The sequence below is a fragment of the Bombina bombina genome, chromosome 5 (assembly GCF_027579735.1).
Source record: "Bombina bombina isolate aBomBom1 chromosome 5, aBomBom1.pri, whole genome shotgun sequence".
Taxonomy (NCBI): domain Eukaryota; kingdom Metazoa; phylum Chordata; class Amphibia; order Anura; family Bombinatoridae; genus Bombina; species Bombina bombina.
The window spans coordinates 884,711,547-884,733,349 of NC_069503.1; the positions used below are offsets into that span (position 1 = coordinate 884,711,547).

The 21,803-nt window shown below is 38.8% G+C and overlaps 1 protein-coding gene across 1 annotated transcript in view; it reads right to left on the bottom strand.

Moving 5' to 3' along the window:
* Window positions 1-21,803, bottom strand: part of PCMTD1 (protein-L-isoaspartate (D-aspartate) O-methyltransferase domain containing 1) — a 293,038-nt gene that overhangs the window by 136,639 nt on the left and 134,596 nt on the right. The window lies entirely within an intron of this gene.

Sequence of the window (21,803 nt, forward strand, 5' to 3'; positions counted from 1 at the left end):
TCAGCCTGATACCAGTCACTACTACTGCATTTAAGGCTGTACTTACATCATACGGGTAACAGCAGTGTTTTCTTAGTCAATTCCATTCCCAGAAAATACTGTACTGCACATACCTCATTTGCGGGGGACCCCGCATGCTATTCCCATGTTCTGAAGTTACCCCACTCCTCAGAATGTCGAGAACAGCCAGTGGATCTTAGTTACGCCTGCTAAGATCATAGAAAAACGCAGGCAGTTTCTTCTTCCAAATACTGCCTGAGATAGAAAAACAGCACACTCCGGTGCCATTTAAAATAACAAACTTTTGATTGAAGAATAATTAAGTAAAAACTCCAACTCCTCCCGTGACCTCCTTCTTTGTTGAGGGTTGCAAGAGAATGACTGGATATGACATGTGAGGGGAGGAGCTATATAGCAGCTCTGCTTGGGTGATCCTCTTGCAACTTCCTGTTGGGAAGGAGAATATATCCCATAAGTAATGGATGACCCGTGGACTGAACACACTTAACAAGAGAAACTACAACTAAACACCACATACTCTTCACCATCTCCGTGGAGATGCTACTTGTTCAGAGCGGCAAAGAGAATGACTGGGGGGGGCGGAGCCTGGGAGGGGCTATATGGACAGCTTTTGCTGTGCTCTTTGCCATTTCCTGTTGGGGAAGAGAATATCCCACAAGTTATGGATGACGCCGTGGACCGGACACACCAATGTTGGAGAAATATATATTTTTTTTACTTACAAAACAAAATTTGTATTACATTAACAAAAATATAGAATATATATAGCTCTCCCATAATAAAAGATATCCAGAAAAATGCACTTGAAAGTATTGGGCAATAAACCAAAAGCCCATTACAAAATAATAAATCTCTAACATCTTTCCTCCATAATTCTTATTTACTGGTAATGCACATGACACCAGCTAAGATGATAAGCAGCGTTGGTTGTGTTCAAGTGCGGCAGGGGAGGTGTATAGACGTGTGCGCACTGGTGGGATGCGAGTGAGCACGCATAAGAAAATGAACACAAGCCTGCTAATTAATGCTACAGCAAATGGTCCACAACGCTTGCCAATCACTAAAGGGAGATCCTCCTCTGGACATGGGTGGTTGGCGTGCAGCGGTGAAATGTAATAAGCACAATTTCAAAGTAAGTTTAAGCAAAATGTTACATTCATTTGCTTAGATTTTTTATATAGATATATTGGGGATAATTTATCAAAGTGCGAGCGGACATGATACAATGTTCTTGTGAACTGCTTGTGCAATGTCGCCCCCGACCGCTAGCAGGGGGTGTCAATCAGCCCGATCGTATAGGATCAGGCGGATTGAAGACCGCAGCCTCAGAGGCAGCGGACAAGTTATGGAGCAGCAGTCTTTAGACCGCTGCTTCATAACTACTGTTTCCGGTGAGCCTGAAGGCTTGTGCAAACAAGTTAATAAAAAAAAGCAAGGCACCTGTAGCTGATGATGATGGAGATACAATGAACTAGAATGGAACAAAACTAGTTTTTCTTCTTTGAAGTAAAAACAAAATGTATGCTTACCTGATAAATTTATTTATTTCTTGACACGGTGAGTCCACGGATCTAATTACTATTGGGAATATCACTCCTGCCCATCAGGAGGCGGCAAAGAGCACCACAACAAAGCTGCTAAATATCACCTTCCTTCCCTCCAACCCCAGTCATTTGACCGAAGTAAAAGGAAAGGAAGCAACAAGGTGCAGAGGTGCCTAAGGTTTGTAACATAACAAAAAAATAAACCAGGGCGGGCCGTGGACTCACTGTGTCAAGAAAGAAAGAAATGTATCAGGTAAGCATAAATTTTGTTTTCTTTCTAATAACACGGAGAGTCTATGGATCATCTAATTACTATTGGGAATCAATACCCAAGCTAGAGGACACAGATGATGAGGGACAAGATAGGGAACCTAAACGCGTTTTAGCCCATTCAGGGCCTTTGTCAAGCTCCAGAAGGAAGTGCTGCAAGGACTTTTTAAACACACATACTCTATGGTGATAGGTTAGGTGCCACAGGTGGGAGTGCCTTACAAGTACAAGAACATGTTAGTAATAGCGATTACGCTCAGACATCAGTTTTTTTGACAGGTTATTAAGCTGATACATTATTACTACATATATATACAGAAAAGTCAAAGAGAAACTCTTAATACTGTGCCAGCAGTTCAGACATATTACTAAATCCAAAAATTATAATGTCCAAAAGTATGTGAGCCGTATGTGTTGCCAATGCAAGCAAATAAATAAGAGTGAAATGTCAGTTGGCGCGAGCTGCCACAAGTAGTTGCGCTATGCAGGCAAACAAATCATGTCATATAACAATGAGTAAACGTGTGTTCAGGCACTCTTGGCAAACCAAATGTTTCACTCACCCGTGTTCAGCGGAGTGGGGGTACTTCAGGCAAACCTATGCCTCTTTGCTATCGCAAGGCTCCGTGCAGGTAAAGCTCCACTTTGGGAAAGGCAAGAAGACCGGAAGCTCGCCAGGACGAAGCGGTGTACCTCAACCGCCTCAACTTATCCCAGCTGTAATTCTTCCTGTGTCTTGTATGTTGCTCCTCCCCCCTGCTCCGCTCTGTAACACAGTGAGACTTGTGGTCGCTGGGGCCGTAAGTGCAAGGCTAAACACAAATGTCCATCATACTTGCTCCAAAGTGTCGATTAGGATCCCATAATCAGCCAATGCTACTGGTTTACTGGAAAGTGAAAAAAATCAAAGAGAGGAAATCCCAGATGCATAAAAGTATAATCCTTTATTCTTGGCTCAAATAAAACAGAGAATCACAGCAAAAAAGATGTGGAAGGTGCTGAGGGCGCAGCACTAACTGGCTTACATGTTTCGGAAATGATCCGTAGTCATAGCCATAGGCTATGACTACGGATAATTTCCGAAACATGTAAGCCAGTTAGTGCTGCGCCCTCAGCACCTTCCACATCTTTTTTGCTGTGATTCTCTATGTTTTATTTGAGCCAAGAATAAAGGATTATACTTTTACATATATATACAAATAGAAATTAATTGCGTTATCCAAAGATATATATTGAAACTTAATAGCCAACACAAATAACAGTTGTAAAAAGTGTTACAAGCAGGAAACATTGAGACTAAAAGACAAGCATTAATGTTAAAAAGCTATTATGGGGCTTTTAACCCCCTTAGCAAATATATATTCATCTAATTAATTATTACGGAGGAGATCTATATACAAAAGAAGATTATTTTAAAGAGCTAATTCATTTTCCCCAAGACCAAAATAAAAGAAAAAAATATATATATTTCTCCAACATTGGTGTGTCCGGTCCACGGCGTCATCCTTACTTGTGGGAATATCTCTTCCCCAACAGGAAATGGCAAAGAGTCCCAGCAAAGCTGGCCATATAGTCCCTCCTAGGCTCCGCCCACCCCAGTCATTCTCTTTGCCGTTGCACAGGCAACATCTCCACGGAGATGGTTAAGAGTATGTGGTGTTTAGTTGTAGTTTTTTTATTCTACTATCAAGAGTTTGTTATTTTAAAATAGTGCTGGTATGTACTATTTACTCTGAAACAGAAAAGGATGAAGAATTCTGTTTGTGAGAGGAAGATGATTTTAGCAGACAGTAACTAAAATCCTTTGCTGTTTCCACATAGGACTGTTGAGATGAAGTAACTTCAGTTGGGGGAAACAGTTAGCAGACTTTTCTGCTTAAGGTATGACTAGCCATATTTCTAACAAGACTGTGTAATGCTGGAAGGCTGTCATTTCCCCTCATGGGGACCGGTAAGCCATTTTCTTAGTTTCAAGCAGAATAAAGGGCTTAATATGGGCTATAAAACTGGTAGACACTTTTATGGGCAAAATCGATTGCTTTATTTGGGCATTTTACACTTATAAACTTGGGGAACGTTTTTTAACGTCAGGCACTATGTTAGACACCTTTTCCAGTAAGGAAGGGCCTTTCCAGTTGTAGGCTGAGCCTCATTTTCGCGCCATTACTGCGCAGTTGTTTTTGAGAGCAAGACATGCAGATGCATGTGTGAGGACCTGAGGATAGTTGGAAAAGTTCCTAGAAGTCATTTGGTATCGTATTCCCCTCTGGGCTTGGTAGAGTCGCAGCAAAGGCTGTAGCTGGGACTGTAGAGGGGTTAAAACTGTAATCGGCTCCGGTTTCGTTATTTTAAGGGTTAAAGCTCTGAAAATTGGTGTGCAATACGTTTAATGCTTTAAGAGACTGTGGTGAAATTTTGGTAATTTTTGAACAATTCCTTCATATTTTTTCACATATTCAGTAATAAAGTGTGCTCTGTTTAAAATTTAAAGAGACAGTAACGGTTTTGTTTTAAAACGGTTTTTGTGTTTTACTGACAAGTTTAAGCCTGTTTAACATGTCTGTGCCTTCAGATAAGCTATGTTCTATATGTATGAAAGTCAATGTGTCTCCCCCTTCTAAATTATGTGATAATTGTGCCAAAGCGTCCAAACAAAGTAAGGACAGTCCTGTCACAGATAATGAAGTTGCCCAAGATGATTCATCAGATGAAGGGAGTAGACATGGTTCTACATCATCTCCTTCTGTGTCTACGCCAGTTTTGCCCACGCAGGAGGCCCCTAGTACTTCTAGCGCGCCAATGCTTATTACCATGCAACAATTGACGCATGTAATGGATAACTCCATAGCAAATATTTTATCCAAAATGCCTGCATATCAGAGAAAGCGCGATTGCTCTGTTTTAAACACTGAAGAGCAGGAGGGCGCTGATGATAATTGTTCTGTCATACCCTCACACCAATCTGAAGGGGCCATGAGGGAGGTTTTGTCAGATGGGGAAATTTCAGATTCAGGAAAAATTTCCCAACAGGCTGAACCTGATGTTGTAACATTTAAATTTAAATTAGAACATCTCCGCGCACTGCTTAAGGAGGTGTTATCTACTCTGGATGATTGTGACAACCTGGTCATTCCAGAAAAATTATGCAAGATGGACAAGTTCCTAGAGGTTCCGGTGCACCCCGACGCTTTTCCTATACCCAAGCGGGTGGCGGACATAGTGAATAAGGAATGGGAGAAGCCCGGCATACCTTTTGTTCCCTCTCCTATATTTAAGAAATTATTTCCTATGGTCGACCCCAGAAAGGACTTATGGCAGACAGTCCCCTAAGGTCGAGGGGGCAGTTTCTACTCTAAACAAGCGCACTACTATTCCTATCGAGGATAATTGTGCCTTCAAAGATCCTATGGACAAAAAATTGGAGGGTTTGCTTAAAAATATTTTTGTACAGCAAGGTTACCTTCTTCAACCCATTTCGTGCATTGTTCCTGTCACTACAGCAGCGTGGTTCTGGTTCGAGGAACTAGAAAAATCGCTCAGTAGAGAGACTCCATATGAGGAGGTTATGGACAGAGTTCACGCACTTAAGTTGGCTAACTCTTATTTTAGATGCTGCTTTGCAAATAGCTAGATTAGCGGCGAAAAATTCAGGGTTTGCGATTGTGGCACGCAGAGCGCTTTGGCTAAAGTCTTGGTCAGCGGATGTATCATCCAAGACAAAACTGCTTAATATCCCCTTCAAGGGTAAAACTCTCTTTGGGCCAGAATTGAAAGAGATTATCTCAGACATCACTGGGGGAAAGGGCCACGCCCTCCCACAAGATAGGCCTTTCAAAGCCAAGAATAAGTCTAATTTTCGTTCCTTTCGTAATTTCAGGAACGGACCGGGCTCTAATTCTGCATCCTCTAAGCAAGAGGGTAATACCTCACAGACCAAACCAGCCTGGAAACCGATGCAAGGCTGGAACAAGGGTAAGCAGGCAAAGAAGCCTGCCGCTGCTAACAAAACAGCATGAAGGAATAGCCCCCGATCCGGGACCGGATCCAGTGGGGGGCAGACTCTCTCTCTTTGCTCAGGCTTGGGCAAGAGATGTTCAGGATCCCTGGACGCTAGAAATAGTTTCTCAGGGTTATCTTCTGGAATTTAAGGAACTACCCCCAAGGGGAACGTTTCACATGTCTCACTTATCCTCAAACCAAATAAAGAGACAGGCATTTTTACATTGTGTAGAAGACCTGTTAAAGATGGGAGTGATACACCCAGTTCCAACGGCGGAACAAGGAATGGGATTTTACTCAAATCTGTTTGTAGTTCCCAAAAAAGAGGGAACTTTCAGACCAATTCTGGATTTAAAGATCCTAAACAAATTTCTCAGAGTACCATCGTTCAAGATGGAAACCATTCGAACGATTCTACCCACAATCCAGGAAGGTCAATTTATGACTACCGTGGATCTAAAGGATGCATATCTACATATCCCTATCCACAAAGAACATCATCAGTTCCTAAGGTTCGCCTTTCTGGACAAACATTACCAGTTTGTGGCCCTCCCATTCGGGTTAGCCACTGCTCCAAAGATTTTCACAAAGGTACTCGGATCCCTTCTAGCGGTTCTTAACCAAGGGGCATTGCAGTAGTACCGTACTTGGACGACATTCTAATACAAGCGTCGTCTCTTTCAAAGGCAAAGTCTCTTTCAAAGGCAAAGGCTCACTCAGACATCGTTCTGGCCTTTCTCAGATCTCACGGATGGAAGGTGAACATAGAAAAAAGTTCCCTGTCTCCGTCGACAAGAGTTCCCTTCTTGGGAACAATAATAGATTCCTTAGAAATGAGGATTTTCTTGACAGAAGTCAGAAAGTCAAAACTTCTAAACGCTTGTCAAGTACTTCATTCTATTCCTCGTCCTTCCTTAGCTCAGTGCATGGAAGTAATAGGATTCATGGTTGCAGCAATGGACATAGTTCCTTTTGCGCAAATTCATCTAAGACCATTACAACTGTGCATGCTGAAACAGTGGAATGGGGACTATTCAGACTTGTCTCCGGTGATTCAAGTAGATCAGAAGACCAGAGACTCACTCCGTTGGGGGCTAACCCAGGATCACCTGTCCCAGGGAATGAGCTTCCGCAGTCCAGAGTGGGTCATCGTCACGACCGACGCCAGCCTAGTGGGCTGGGGCGCGGTCTGGGAATCCCTGAAAGCTCAGGGACTATGGTCTCGGGAAGAGTCTCTTCTCCCGATAAACATTCTGGAACTAAGAGCGATATTCAATGCTCTCAGGGCTTGGCCTCAGCTAGCAAAGGCCAGATTCATAAGATTCCAATCAGACAACATGACGACTGTTGCGTATATCAATCATCAGGGAGGAACAAGGAGTTCCCTGGCGATGAAGGAAGTGACCAAAATAATACAATGGGCGGAGAATCACTCCTGCCACCTATCTGCGATCCACATTCCAGGTGTGGAGAACTGGGAAGCAGATTATTTGAGTCGTCAGACATTCCATCCGGGGGAGTGGGAACTCCACCCGGAGATTTTTGCCCAGTTGACGCAACTATGGGGCATTCCAGATATGGATCTGATGGCGTCTCGTCAGAACTTCAAGGTTCCTTGCTACGGGTCCAGATCCAGGGATCCCAAGGCTACTCTAGTGGATGCACTAGTAGCGCCTTGGACCTTCAACCTAGCTTATGTGTTTCCACCGTTTCCTCTCATTCCCAGGCTGGTAGCCAGGATCAAACAGGAGAGGGCCTCGGTGATCTTGATAGCTCCTGCGTGGCTACGCAGGACTTGGTATGCAGACCTGGTGAATATGTCATCGGTTCCACCATGGAATTTACCTTTGAGACAGGACCTTCTTGTACAGGGTCCATTCGAACATCCAAATCTGGTCTCCCTCCAGCTGACGGCTTGGAGATTGAACGCTTGATTCTATCAAAGCGTGGGTTTTCAGATTCCGTGATAGATACTCTGGTTCAAGCCAGAAAACCGGTAACTAGGAAGATTTACCATAAAATATGGAAAAGATATATCTGCTGGTGTGAATCCAAGGGATTCCCATGGAATAGGATAAAAATTCCTAGAATTCTTTCCTTTCTGCAAGAAGGTTTGGATAAGGGATTATCTGCGAGTTCTCTAAAGGGACAGATTTCTGCTTTATCTGTCTTACTACACAAACGACTGGCAGTTGTGCCAGATGTTCAAGCATTTGTTCAGGCTTTGGTTAGGATCAAGCCTGTTTACAGACCTTTGACTCCTCCCTGGAGTTTAAATCTAGTTCTTTCAGTTCTTCAAGGGGTTCCGTTTGAACCTTTACATTCCATAGATATTAAGTTGTTATCTTGGAAAGTTTTGTTTTTGGTTGCTATTTCTTCTGCTAGAAGAGTTTCTGAGTTATCTGCTCTACAGTGTACTCCGCCCTATCTGGTGTTCCATTCAGATAAGGTTGTTTTGCGTACTAAGCCTGGTTTTCTACCAAAGGTTGTTCCCAACAAAAATATTAATCAGGAGATAGTTGTACCTCCTTTGTGTCCGAATCCAGTTTCAAAGAAGGAACGTTTGCTACACAATTTAGATGTAGTCCGTGCTCTAAAATTCTACTTAGAAGCTACAAAAGAGTTCAGACAAACTTCTTCTCTGTTTGTCGTCTATTCTGGTAAAAGGAGAGGTCAAAAAGCAACTTCTACCTCTCTTTCTTTTTGGCTTAAAAGCATCATCCGATTGGCTTATGAGACTGCCGGACGGCAGCCTCCTGAAAGAATCACAGCTCACTCCACTAGGGATGTAGCTTCCACATGGGCCTTCAAGAACGAGGCTTCTGTTGATCAGATATGTAAGGCAGCGACTTGGTCTTCACTGCACACTTTTGCCAAATTCTACAAATTTGATACTTTTGCTTCTTCGGAGGCTATTTTTGGGAGAAAGGTTTTGCAAGCCGTGGTGCCTTCCGTTTAGGTAACCTGATTTGCTCCCTCCCTTCATCCGTGTCCTAAAGCTTTGGTATTGGTTCCCACAAGTAAGGATGACGCCGTGGACCGGACACACCAATGTTGAAGAAAACAGAATTTATGCTTACCTGATAAATTACTTTCTCCAACGGTGTGTCCGGTCCACGGCCCGCCCTGGTTTTTTAATCAGGTCTGATTAATTATTTTCTCTAACTACAGTCACCACGACACCCTATGGTTTCTCCTATTTTTTCCTCTTGTCTGTCGGTCGAATGACTGGGGTGGGCGGAGCCTAGGAGGGACTATATGGCCAGCTTTGCTGGGACTCTTTGCCATTTCCTGTTGGGGAAGAGATATTCCCACAAGTAAGGATGACGCCGTGGACCGGACACACCGTTGGAGAAAGTAATTTATCAGGTAAGCATAAATTCTGTTTTTCATTTTTTATACAAAAATACTGACATATATCAAAAAACATCCAATTGATCACCATAAGAATTGCTAAAAGATATATATATAAAAATATATATATATATAAATACAAGATATAAAATATAAATAAAAAATTATATATATATTGCTCAGCAAAATAACCATACAGTAGTTTTGCTTAGTTGACCACAAAATAGACAAGGAGAAATACAAACTGCTTTTATTCTCTAAGAAAACAGCTTATATCAAAATCAATATTCAGGCCATTAGGTTGTAATGTTTTTAAATCAAAAATCCATTTTGTTTCTTTCTTTATTAATACAGACTATAATTACCACCTCTCCAATTACGTTTAACTTTTTCTATTCCCATAAAAGAGAAGTGTGCTAGATTACTATTGTTACAGGCCGCAAAGTGTTTGGGCACAGGTAGATCTTTGTTCCTATCTGAATCATGTTTTTCAATTGACCATATATGCTCACGTATACGATCACGTAAAGGTCTTTCAGATTCTCCTATATACTGTTTGCCACACCGGCACTGTATCAGGTAAATAACAAATCTATCAGAACATCTTATGGTGACATTGATCTTAAAGGGCTTTCCTGTAGTATTAGATATGAACTCCTTTTGTTTCTTGGAGTGTTTACATGACTTGCATGTTAAGCAAGGAAAAAAAAAACAGACGCCTAGATTTAGAGTTCTGCCGTCAAAACCAGCGTTAAGTGCTCCTAACGCTGCTTTTGGCCACCCGCTGGTATTTAGAGTCAGTCAGGAAAGGGTCTAACGCTCACTTTCCAGCCGTGACTTTTCCATACCGCAGATCCCCATACGCCAATTGTGTATCCTATCTTTTCAATTGGATCTTCCCAACGCTGGTATTTAGAGTCTTGGCTGAAGTGAGCGTTAGAACTCTAACGACAAAACTCCAGCCGCAGAAAAAAGTCAGGAGTTAAGAGCTTTATGGGCTAACGCCGGTATATAAAGCTCTTAACTACTGTGCTCTAATGTACACTAACACCCATAAACTACCTATGTACCCCTAAACCGAGCCCCCCCCCCACATCTCCGCCACTCTAATAAAACATTTTAACCGGACACCGCCACCACCTACATTATCCCTATGTACCCCTAATCTGCTGCACCTAGCACCGCTGACACCTACATAATATTTATTAACCACTAATCTGCCCCCCCATCCTTACCTACACTTATTAACCCCTAATCTTCCGACCGGACCTCACCGCCACTATAATAAATGTATTAACCCCTAAACCGCCTCACTCCCGCCTCGCAAACCCTGATCGGAACAGCCAATAGAATGCAAGCTCAATCTGATTGGCTGATCCAATCAGCCAATCGGATTGAACTTGAATCTGATTGGCTGATTCAAACAGCCAATCAGATTTTTCCTACCTTAATTCCGATTGGCTGATAGAATCCTATCAGCCAATCGGAATTCGAGGGACGCCATCTTGGATGACGTCATTTAAAGGAACCTTCATTCGTCGTTAGTCCGTCGGTGAGGAAGGATGGCTCCGCATCTGCTGCTTCAAGATGGACCCGCTCCGCTCCGGATGGAAGAAGATAGAAGATGCCACCTGGATGAAGACTTTGGACCCTCTGGAGGACCTCTTCTTGCTGGATAGGATGAAGACTTCGGACCCTCTTCTGGATGGATCGGTGATACCTGGCTGGGTGAATACAAGGTAGGGAGATCTTCAGGGGCTTAGTGTTAGGTTTTTTAAGGGGAGTTTGGGTGGGTTAGATTAGGGGTATGTGGGTGGTGGGTTGTAATGTTGGGGGGGTATTGTTTTGTTTTTTTTACAGGCAAAAGAGCTGATTTCTTTGGGGTATGCCCCGCAAAAGGCCCTTTTAAGGGCTGGTAAGGTAATAGAGCTGTTAACTTTTTATTTTACAATAGGGTAGGGCATTTTTTTATTTTGGGGGGCTTTGTTATTTTTTTAGGGGGCTTAGAGTAGGTGTAATTAGTTTAAAATTCTTGTAATCTTTTTTTATTTTTTGTAATTTAGTGTTTGTTTTTTTTTGTAATTTAGTTTAGTTGATTTAATTTTAGGTAATTGTAGGTAGTATATTTAATTAATTTATTGATAGTGTAGTGTTAGGTTTAATTGTAACTTAGGTTAGGATTTATTTTACAGGTAATTTTGTAATTATTTTAACTAGGTAGCTATTAAATAGTTAATAACTATTTAATAGCTATTGTACCTAGTTAAAATAAATACAAAGTTGCCTGTAAAATAAATACAAATCCTAAAATAGCTACAATATAATTATTCGTTATATTGTAGCTATATTAGGTTTTATTTTACAGGTAAGTATTTAGCTTTAAATAGGATTAATTTATTTAATAAGAAATAATTTATTTCGTTAGATTTAAATTATATTTAATTTAGGGGGGTGTTAGGGTTAGGGTTAGACTTAGCTTTAGGGGTTAATACATTTATTAGAGTAGCGGTGAGGTCCGTTCGGCAGATTAGGGGTTAATACTTGAAGTTAGGTGTCGGCGATGTTAGTGAGGGCAGATTAGGGGTTAATAAAATTTATTATAGGGTTTGCGAGGAGGGAGTGAGACGGTTTAGGGGTTAATACATTTATTATAGCGGCGGTGAGGTCCGGTCGGAAGATTAGGGGATAATAAGTGTAGGTAAGGTAGCAGCGACGTTTGGGGGGGTCAGATTAGGGGTTAATAAGTGTAAGGTTAGGGGTGTTTAGACTCGGGGTTCATGTTAGGGTGTTAGGTGCAGACTTAGAAACTGTTTCCCCATAGGAAACAATGGGGCTGCGTTAGGAGCGGAACGCTGCTTTTTTGCAGGTGTTAGGTTTTTTTTCAGCTCAAACTGCCCCATTGTTTCCTATGGGGGAATCGTGCATGAGCACGTTTTTCAAGCTGGCCGCTACCGTAAGCAACGCTGGTATTGAAAGTTGAAGTGGCGGAAAATTATGCTCTACGCTCCCTTTTTGGAGCCTAATGCAGTCCTTCAGAGAACTCTAAATACCAGCGTTATTTAAAAGGTGCAGGGGGAAAAAAAATTGCGTAGCTAACGCACCCCTTTGGCCGCAAAACTCTAAATCTAGGTGTAAGTTTCTTACCTGTTAGATCATTCTGTAGTGGGCTTTTATTTTTACCTTTATGTCTATTTTCAGTGGGTGTTAAAATTGTTTTTAAATTGCAATTGTAAATAATTTGAAGCTTAGCTGGTAATATGGATCCTAATTGTTCATCGTTCTTTAAAATACCTCAGTGTTTGTTTAATATCTTTTCCACTAAATATTTGTTATTACTATAACCAGTAATAAATGGAATGAAAGTGTTATCATTTTTTCTTAATTGTTTTTTATTGTGGGATCTCGTATTGCTGTGGACTAAATCAAGCCTACTAACTTCTCTTATTTCTCCACGTATTTTTTAAATCTTATTTGTGTCATACTCTCTCTCGAAAAATTTCTGTTTAAGTTTGTCAGATTGAATATCAAAATCTGTCAGATTTGAGCAATTTTTCTTAACACGTAAAAACTGTCCCTTGGGGATATTTTCAATCCACCTTGGATGGTGACAGCTGGTATGGTGAATATAGCTGTTTGCATCTACACTTTTAAAGTGCGTTTTAGACAAGATTTTGTTGTTCTCTGGAAACAATTCCAAATCCAGAAAGCTAAAACTTTGCCTACTTTTTTCACATGTGAATTTAAGATTTAGTTCATTATTGTTCATTGAAAAAACAAAATCCTCCAACACATTCTCTTCGCCCCTCCAGATAATGAGGATATTGTCTATATAACGTTTATATGACACCAGGTTTGCTCCAAATGGGGTATTCGCAAGAAACAATTGTTCCCAATGTCCCATGAACAAATTGGCATAACTTGGAGTAAACCTGGTGCCCATAGCCGTTCCTCTCTATTGATTATAAAACTGATTATTACAGCTGAAAAATTATGTGTTAAAATAAATTCAATTGACTAACAAGAATTCTTTCTGTTCACTTTTTAAGGTGCTATCTGTATCTAAAAAATATTTTGTAGCTTGTAGACCATCTTTATGGTTGATACAGGTGTACAAAGAGGTGACATCACACGTGACAAGAAGAAAATCCTCTTGCCACGGGATGTTTACTATTAATTTTAGCACATCTGTAGAATCCTTCAAATAAGAGGATAAAGATATAACATACTTTTGAAGGAAAATATCTAAATATTCAGATAAGTTCACTGTAAGTGATCCCATTCCCGATATGATAGGCCTACCGGGAGGATTTGTCAAAGATTTATGAATCTTTGATAGGCAATATAGTAATGGAATTTTAGGGAATTTTGGTAATAAATAACTCATTTCTTTAGTATTAAGTATTCCTATATCAAAGGCTCCCGTTAATAGCTTTATCAGTTCATCAGTATATTTCTTAGTGGGATAATTTAATATTTTTTTATAGGTTTCATTATCTTTAAGAATGTTATCACATATTGTGTGGTAATCTATAGAGTCTAAAATCACTATACCTCCACCTTGTCTGCAGACTTTATAATCAAATCATCAGTTTCCAGTTCTTTAATAATCCTTAGTTGTTTCTTACTTAAATTATTATGTGTTTTGATAATTTTTTCTTCCGTTAAATTTTCTATGTCTCTTAACACTAATTTTTCAAATGTCTCCAAAATTGGACCCGTCTCTTGTTTTGGGTAGAAAGTTGATTTGTCCCTTAACTGGGTATGTGTATATTCATTATCTTTAGTTAGAGTGTTGTCTGCTAATTTCTCTATCCCAGACTTTAAAAACCACTTTTTTACTGTGAGTTTTCTAATGAATTTATGTGTGTCAATGTATGTACCAAACTTATTTAATTTACAACTGGGTGCAAAGGATAAACCTTTACTCAATATATCCTCATGGTCTTTGCTCAATGGTTTCTTACTTAAATTGAAAATTCCAAGATGTGTGTCTGGCTTACTTAAAACCTTGATTTTTTTGGATCTCCTAATCCCTCCTCTCTTTCCTCTCTGATGCTCTTCTTTTTCTTAAGTCCCTTTGTGGTAATGGACTTGAGAGTGTACTTTGGCCTTGTCCTAAAAAAGACGAGGAGGTAGTTGGATTAACTTGTTCATTATTCTTGACATTTTGTAACGGAGCAAATCTATTTGATGATCTCCAATCGTTACTTGAATTTTGATAAGAGTTACGCCTATTGCCTACCTGCAAACTATATTCTGTTCTATTTAAATATCTTCGATATTGATTGTTATTAGTATAAATTATTTCATTCTGATAGGTATAGGGCACATTATTTCTATAATAACCCTGGTTCGAGCGATATGCTTGATCCTGGGAGGGAAAATGCCTAAATTCCGGACCTTGTCTTTGTTCTCTATTTGAACCATATATATTGCCAATAAATGTTTTTTTATTTGAATTTCTATAGTTAGGCACAAACCTAGGACCTTGCTCAACTAATGGTTGATTAGCAGTCTCAGAGTATTTAGCTTGAGAACAAGCCTGTGATTGTTGATAATCAAAGTTAGCTCTATAACTAGAGTTTCTATGTTCATACCCAGTGTAATGGTTCTTATGGTTAATTGCTTTATCTTTTGTTATAGGGTTTCTTTCATTTTCTACCTTATTTGTATGATTGGAGATCATCAAATAGATTTGCTCCGTTACAAAATGTCAAGAATGATGAACAAGTTAATCCAACTACATCCTCGTCTTTTTTTAGCACACGGCCAAAGTACACTCTCAAGTCCATTACCACAAAGGGACTTAAGAAAAAGAAGAGCATCAGACAGAGAAGAAAGAGAGGAGGGATTAGGAGATCCAAAAAAAAAATCAAGGTTTTAAGTAAGCCAGACACACATCTAGGAATTTTCAATTTAAGTAAGAAACCATTGAGCAAAGACCATGAGGATATATTGAGTAAAGGTTTATCCTTTGCACCCAGTTGAAAATTAAATAAGTTTAGTACATACATTGACACACATAAATTCATTAGAAAACTCACAGTAAAAAAGTGGTTTTTAATGTCTGGGATAGAGAAATTAGCAGACAACACTCTAACTAAAGATAATGAATATACGCATACCCAGTTAAGGGACAAATCGACTTTCTACCCAAAACAAGAGAAGGGTCCAATTTTGGAGACATTTGAAAAATTAGTGTTAAGAGACATAGAAAATTTAACGGAAGAAAAAATTAACAAAACACATAATAATTTAAATAAGAAACAACTAAGGATTATTAAAGAACTGGAAACTGATGATTTGATTATAAAGCCTGCAGACAAGGGTGGAGGTTTAGTGATTTTAGACTCTATAGATTACCACACAATATGTGATATCATTCTTAAAGATAATGAAACCTATAAAAAATTATTAAATGATCCCACTAAGAAATATACTTATGAACTGATAAAGCAATTAAATGGAGCCTTTGATAAAGGAACACTTAATACTAAAGAAAGTAGTTATTTATTACCAAAATTCCCTAAAATTCCATTACTATATTGTCTACCAAAGATTCATAAATCTTTGACAGACCCTCCCTGTAGGCCTATCATATCGGGAATGGGATCACTTACAGTGAACCTATCTGAATATTTAGATATTTTCCTTCAAAAGTATGTTAGATCTTTATCCTCTTATTTGAAGGATTCTACAGATGTGCAAAAATTAATAGAAAACATCCCGTGTAGATGGTCTACAAGCTACAAAATATTTTTTAGACACAGATAGCACCTTAAAAAGTGAACAGAAAGAATTTTTGTTAGAGTCAATTGAATTTATTTTAACACATAATTTTTTCAGCTATAATAATTAGTTTTATAATCAAGAGAGAGGAACGGCTATAGGCACCAGGTTTGCTCCAAGTTATGCCAATTTGTTCATGGGACATTGGGAACAATTGTTTCTCGCGAATATCCCATTTGGAGCAAACCTGATGTCATATAAACGTTATATAGACGATATCCTCATTATCTGGAGGGGCAAAGAGAATGTGTTGGAGGATTTTGCTTTTTCAATGAACAATAATGAACTAAATCTTAAATTCACATGTGAAAAAAGTAGGCAAGCTTTCTGGATTTGGAATTGTTTCCTGAGAACAATAAAATCTTGTATAAAAAGCACTTTAAAAGTGTAGATGCAAACAGCTATATTCACCATACCAGCTGTCACCATCCAAGGTGGATTGAAAATATCCCCAAGGGACAGTTTTTACGTGTTAAGAAGAATTGCTCAAATCTGACAGATTTTGATATTCAATCTGACAAACTTAAACAAAAATTTATTGAGAGAGGTTATGACACAAATAAGATTGAAAAAATATGTGGAGAAATAAGAGAAGTTAGTAGGCTTGATTTAGTCCACAGCAATACGAGATCCCACAATAAAAAACAATTAAGAAAAAATGATAACACTTTCATTCCATTTATTACTGGTTATAGTAATAACAAATATTTAGTGGAAAAGATATTAAACAAACACTGAGGTATTTTAAAGAACGATGAACAATTAGGATCCATATTACCAGCTAAGCCTCAAATTATTTACAAGAGGGCACGCAATTTAAAAACAATTTTAGCACCCACTGAAAATAGACATAAAGGTAAAAATAAAAGCCCACTACAGAATGATCTAACAGGTAAGAAACTTAATGTTTTTTTTCCTTCATTAACATGCAAGTCATGTAAACACTCCAAGAAACAAAAAGGAGTTCATATCTAATACTACAGGAAAGCCCTTTAAGATCAATGTCACCATAAGATGTTCTAATAGATTTGTTATTTACCTGATACAGTGCCGGTGTGGCAAACAGTATATAGGAGAATCTGAAAGACCTTTACGTGATCGTATACGTGAGCATATATGGTCAATTGAAAAACATGATTCAGATAGGAACAAAGATCTACCTGTGCCTAAACACTTTGCGGCCTGTAACAATGGTAATCTAGCACACTTCTCTTTTATGGGAATAGAAAAAGTTAAACGTAATTGGAGAGGTGGTAATATATAGTCTGAATTAATAAAGAAAGAAACAAAATGGATTTTTGATTTAAAAACATTACAACCTAATGGCCTGAATATTGATTTTGATATAGGCTGTTTTCTTAGAGAATAAAAGCAGTTTGTATTTCTCATCCTCTATTTTGTGGTCAACTAAGCAAAAATAATTGTATGGTTATTTTGCTGAGCAATATATATATAATTTTTTATTCATATTTTATATCTTATATATATTTTTATATTTTTATATTTTTTTATATATATCTTTTATCAATTCTTATGGTGATCAATTGGATGTTTTTTGATATATGTCAGTGTCTTTTTATAAAGAATGAAAATATATATATATTTTTTTTATTTTATTTTGGTCTTGGGGAAAATGAATTAGCTCTTTAAAATAATCTTCTTTTGTATATAGATCTCCTCCGTAATAATTAATTAGATGAATATATATTTGCTAAGGGGGTTAAAAGCCCCATAATAGCTTTTTAACATTAATGCTTGTCTTTTAGTCTTAATCGCCTAGATTTAGAGTTCTGCGTTAGCCGTCAAAACCAGCATAAGGGGCTCCTAACGCTGGTTTTGGCCACCCGCTGGTATTTAGAGTCAGTCAGAAAAGGGTCTAACGCTCACTTTGCAGCCGCAACTTTTCCATACCGCAGATCCCCCTACGCCATTTGCGTATCCTACCTTTTCAATGGGATCTTTCTATCGCCGGTATTTAGAGTCTTGGCTGAAGTGAGCGTTAGAAATCTAACGACAAGACTCCAGCCGCAGAGAAAAGCCAGGAGTTAAGAGCTTTCTGGGCTAACACCGGTTCATAAAGCTCTTAACTACTGTGCTCTAAAGTACACTAACACTCATAAACTACCTATGTACCCCTAAACCGAGGCCCCCCCACATCGCTGCCACTCTAATAAAAAAATGTAACCCCTAATCTGCCGACCGCACACTGCCGCAAAATACATTATCACTATGTACCCCTAATCTGCTGCCCCTAACACCGCTGACCCCTATATTATATTTATTAACCCCTAATCTGCCGCCCCCAACGTCGCCGCCACCTACCTACAATTATTAACCCCTAATCTGCCGACCGGACCTCACCGCTACTCTAATAAATTTATTAACCCCTAAAGCTAAGTCTAACCCTAACACTAAGACCCCCCTAAGTTAAATATAATTTTTATCTAACAAAATAAATTATTTCTTAATAAATAAATTATTCCTTTTTAAAGCTAAATACTTACTTGTAAAATAAACCCTAATATAGCTACAATATAAATTATATTGTAGCTATTTTAGGATTAATATTTATTTTACAGGCAACTTTGTATTTATTTTAACCAGGTACAATAGCTATTAAATAGTTAATAACTTTTTAATAGCTACCTAGTTAAAATAATTACAAAATTACCTGTAAAATAAATCCTAACCTGAGTTACAATTAAAATTCGAGGGAAGCCATCTTGGATGACGTCCCTTAAAGGAACCGTCATTCGTCGGGAAGTCATCGGCCAGGATGGATGTTCCGCATCAGCGGAATGAATATGGAGCCGGAAGAAAGAAGATTGAAGATGCCGCTTGATAGAAGACTTCAGCCGGATGATGGACCTCTTCAGCCCCCGCTTGGATCAAGTCTTCAGCCGGATGATGGACCTCTTCAGCCCGATAATGGACCTCTTCAGCCCCCGCTTGGGCTTGGATGAAGACTTTGGATCCTCTTCTGGACGGATCTGTGATACCCGGCGTGGTGAAGATAAGGTAGGGAGATCTTCAGGGCTTAGTGTTAGGTTTATTTAAGGGGGGTTTGGGTTAGATAAGGGGTATGTGGGTGGTGGGTTGTAATGTTGGGGGGGTATTGTATGGGTTTTTTTACAGGCAAAATAGCAGAATTCTTTGGGGTATGCCCCGCAAAAGGCCCTTTTCAGGGCTGGTAAGGTAAAAGAGCTTTTCAATTTTTATTTTAGAATAGGGTAGGGCATTTTTTTCATTTTGGGGGCTTTGTTATTTTATTAGGGGGCTTAGAGTAGGTGTAATTAGCTTAAAATTGTTGTAATATTTTTATAATGTCTGTAAATTATTTTTTGTACTTTAGTTTATTTAATTGTATTTATTTGTAGGTATTTGTATGTAATTACTTTATTGATAGTGTAGTGTTAGGTTTAATTGTAGATAATTGTAGGTATTTTATTTAATTAATTTATTGATAGTGTAGTGTTAGGTTTAATTGTAACTTAGGTTAGGATTTATTTTACAGGTAATTTTGTAATTATTTTAACTAGGTAGCTATTAAATAGTTAACTATTTAATAGCTATTGTACCTTGTTAAAATAAATACAAAGTTGCCTGTAAATTAAATATTAATCCTAAAATAGCTACAATATAATTATAATTTATATTGTAGCTATATTAGGGTTTATTTTACAGGTAAGTATTTAGCTTTAAATAGGAATAATTTATTTAATAAGAAATAATTTATTTAGTTAGATAAAAATTATATTTAACTTAGGGGGGTGTTAGGGTTAGACTTAGCTTTAGGGGTTAATAAATTTATTAGAGTAGTGGTGAGGTCCGGTCGGCAGATTAGGGGTTAATACTTGAAGTTAGGTGGCGGCGACGTTGGGGGCGGCAGATTAGGGGTTAATAAATATAATATAGGGGTCAGCGGTGTTAGGGGCAGCAGATTAGGGATACATAGGGATAACGTAGGTTGCGGCGGTGTACGGAGCGGCACATTAGGGGTTAATAATAATATGCCGGGGTCAGCGATAGCGGGGGTGGCAGATTAGGGGTTAATAAGTGTAAGTTTAGGGGAATTTAGACTCAGGGTTCATGTTAGGGTGTTAGGTGCAGACTTAGGAAGTGTTTCCCCATAGGAAACAATGGGGCTGCGTTAGGAGCTGAACGCTGCTTTTTTGCAGGTGTTAGATTTTTTTCCAGCTCAAACAGCCCCATAGTTTCCTATAGGGGAATCGTGCACAAGCACGTTTTTGAAGCTGGCCACGTCCGTAATCACTGCTGGTATTTAGAGTTGCAGTGGCGGTAAATTATGCTCTACGCTCCCTTTTTGGAGCCTAACGCAGCCCTTCTGTGAACTCTAAATACTAGCGGTATTTAAAAGGTGCGGGGGAAAGAGGCACGCGTAGCTAACGCACCCCTTTGGCCGCAGAACTCTAAATCTAGGCGAATGTTTCCTGCTTGTAACACTTTTTACAACTGTTATTTGTGTTGGCTGTTAAGTTGCAATTTATATCTTTGGATAACGCAATTAATTTCTGTATGTTTGTGTGTATATATATATATATATATATATATGTAGCCACAGTGTATCAGCTTAATAACCTGTCAAAAAAACTGATGTCTGAGCGTATTGCTATTACTAACATGTTCTTATACTTGTAAGGCACTCCTACCTGTGGCACCTAACCTATCACCATAGAGTATGTGTGTTTAAAAGTCCTTGCAGCACTTCCTTCTGTAGCTTGACAAAAGGCCCTGAACGGGCTGAAACGCGTTGCTCCGCTCAATTGACTTTACGTTACACAGCTGTTACAGACCAGCTTCTGTGTTGTTTGGAATCCTGAGCAAAGTGGTTAATCTGATACCGGCACCGTGCACCTAAGAGATATCCGGTTCCGCTGCAGCTCTCAAAGGGGATTCGCCGCTATTGCGAATTAATTTTGGTTCTCTGCTTGTCTTTTTGATTTGGATCCATTCTCATTCCAGATTCATTTGGCACTCAAGAAATCAGCTGTTGATGTGGATTTCCCAATACCTTAACTCCGGACTCCATAATTTTGATTCATTGTCCTTCCAGGGTTTATTTGTTTGTGTTTAATTTGTTTTATGAATGAATTTTTAGCTCCATTTTAAATGTTAGCTACTACACTTCTGTTTTTTTTAGATATTAGTTGCTGATCAGCACATTGTTTATAATTAATTGTTTGTTTTTACTTGTAATAAATTCACTTTTTTAAAGTATGTTTATTCATTTTCCTTAAGGCTAAATGTTTTTAACTTCATACTCTCTGACATAGGTCATATTATATCCGATCACCAATTTCAGCAGCACTTGTTGCAGCGCTGAGGGTTTTACATTTCTTGTTTCTTTTTGAGCAAGTTTTTTATTAGTTCTTGACATATTTGTGGAGAGAGGGGATTCTCCATTACCTATTGGCTAATTGGTGTTTTAGTTAAATTGTCTTTTCCCTGCGCAGGGTAACACAAATTGCTAGACCACTTGAAGAACTTAAAGAACAAGGTTAAGACTCCAGGGAGGAGTAACCGGTTTAAACACAGGACTGCTTCTGACCAAGGCCTGACAGAACGATTGCACGTCTGGTACATCCGCCAGACATTTATGTAACAAAATAGACAAGGCAGATATTTGACTCTTTAAGGAACTTGCTGATAAACCCTTCTCCAAACCCTCTTGGAGAAAAGATAATATTCTAGAAATCCGAACTCTACTCCAAGAGTAGCCTCTGGATTCACACCAATGCAGATATTTACGCCATATCTTATAGTAAATCTTCCTGGTGACAGGTTTACGAGCCTGAATCATGGTCT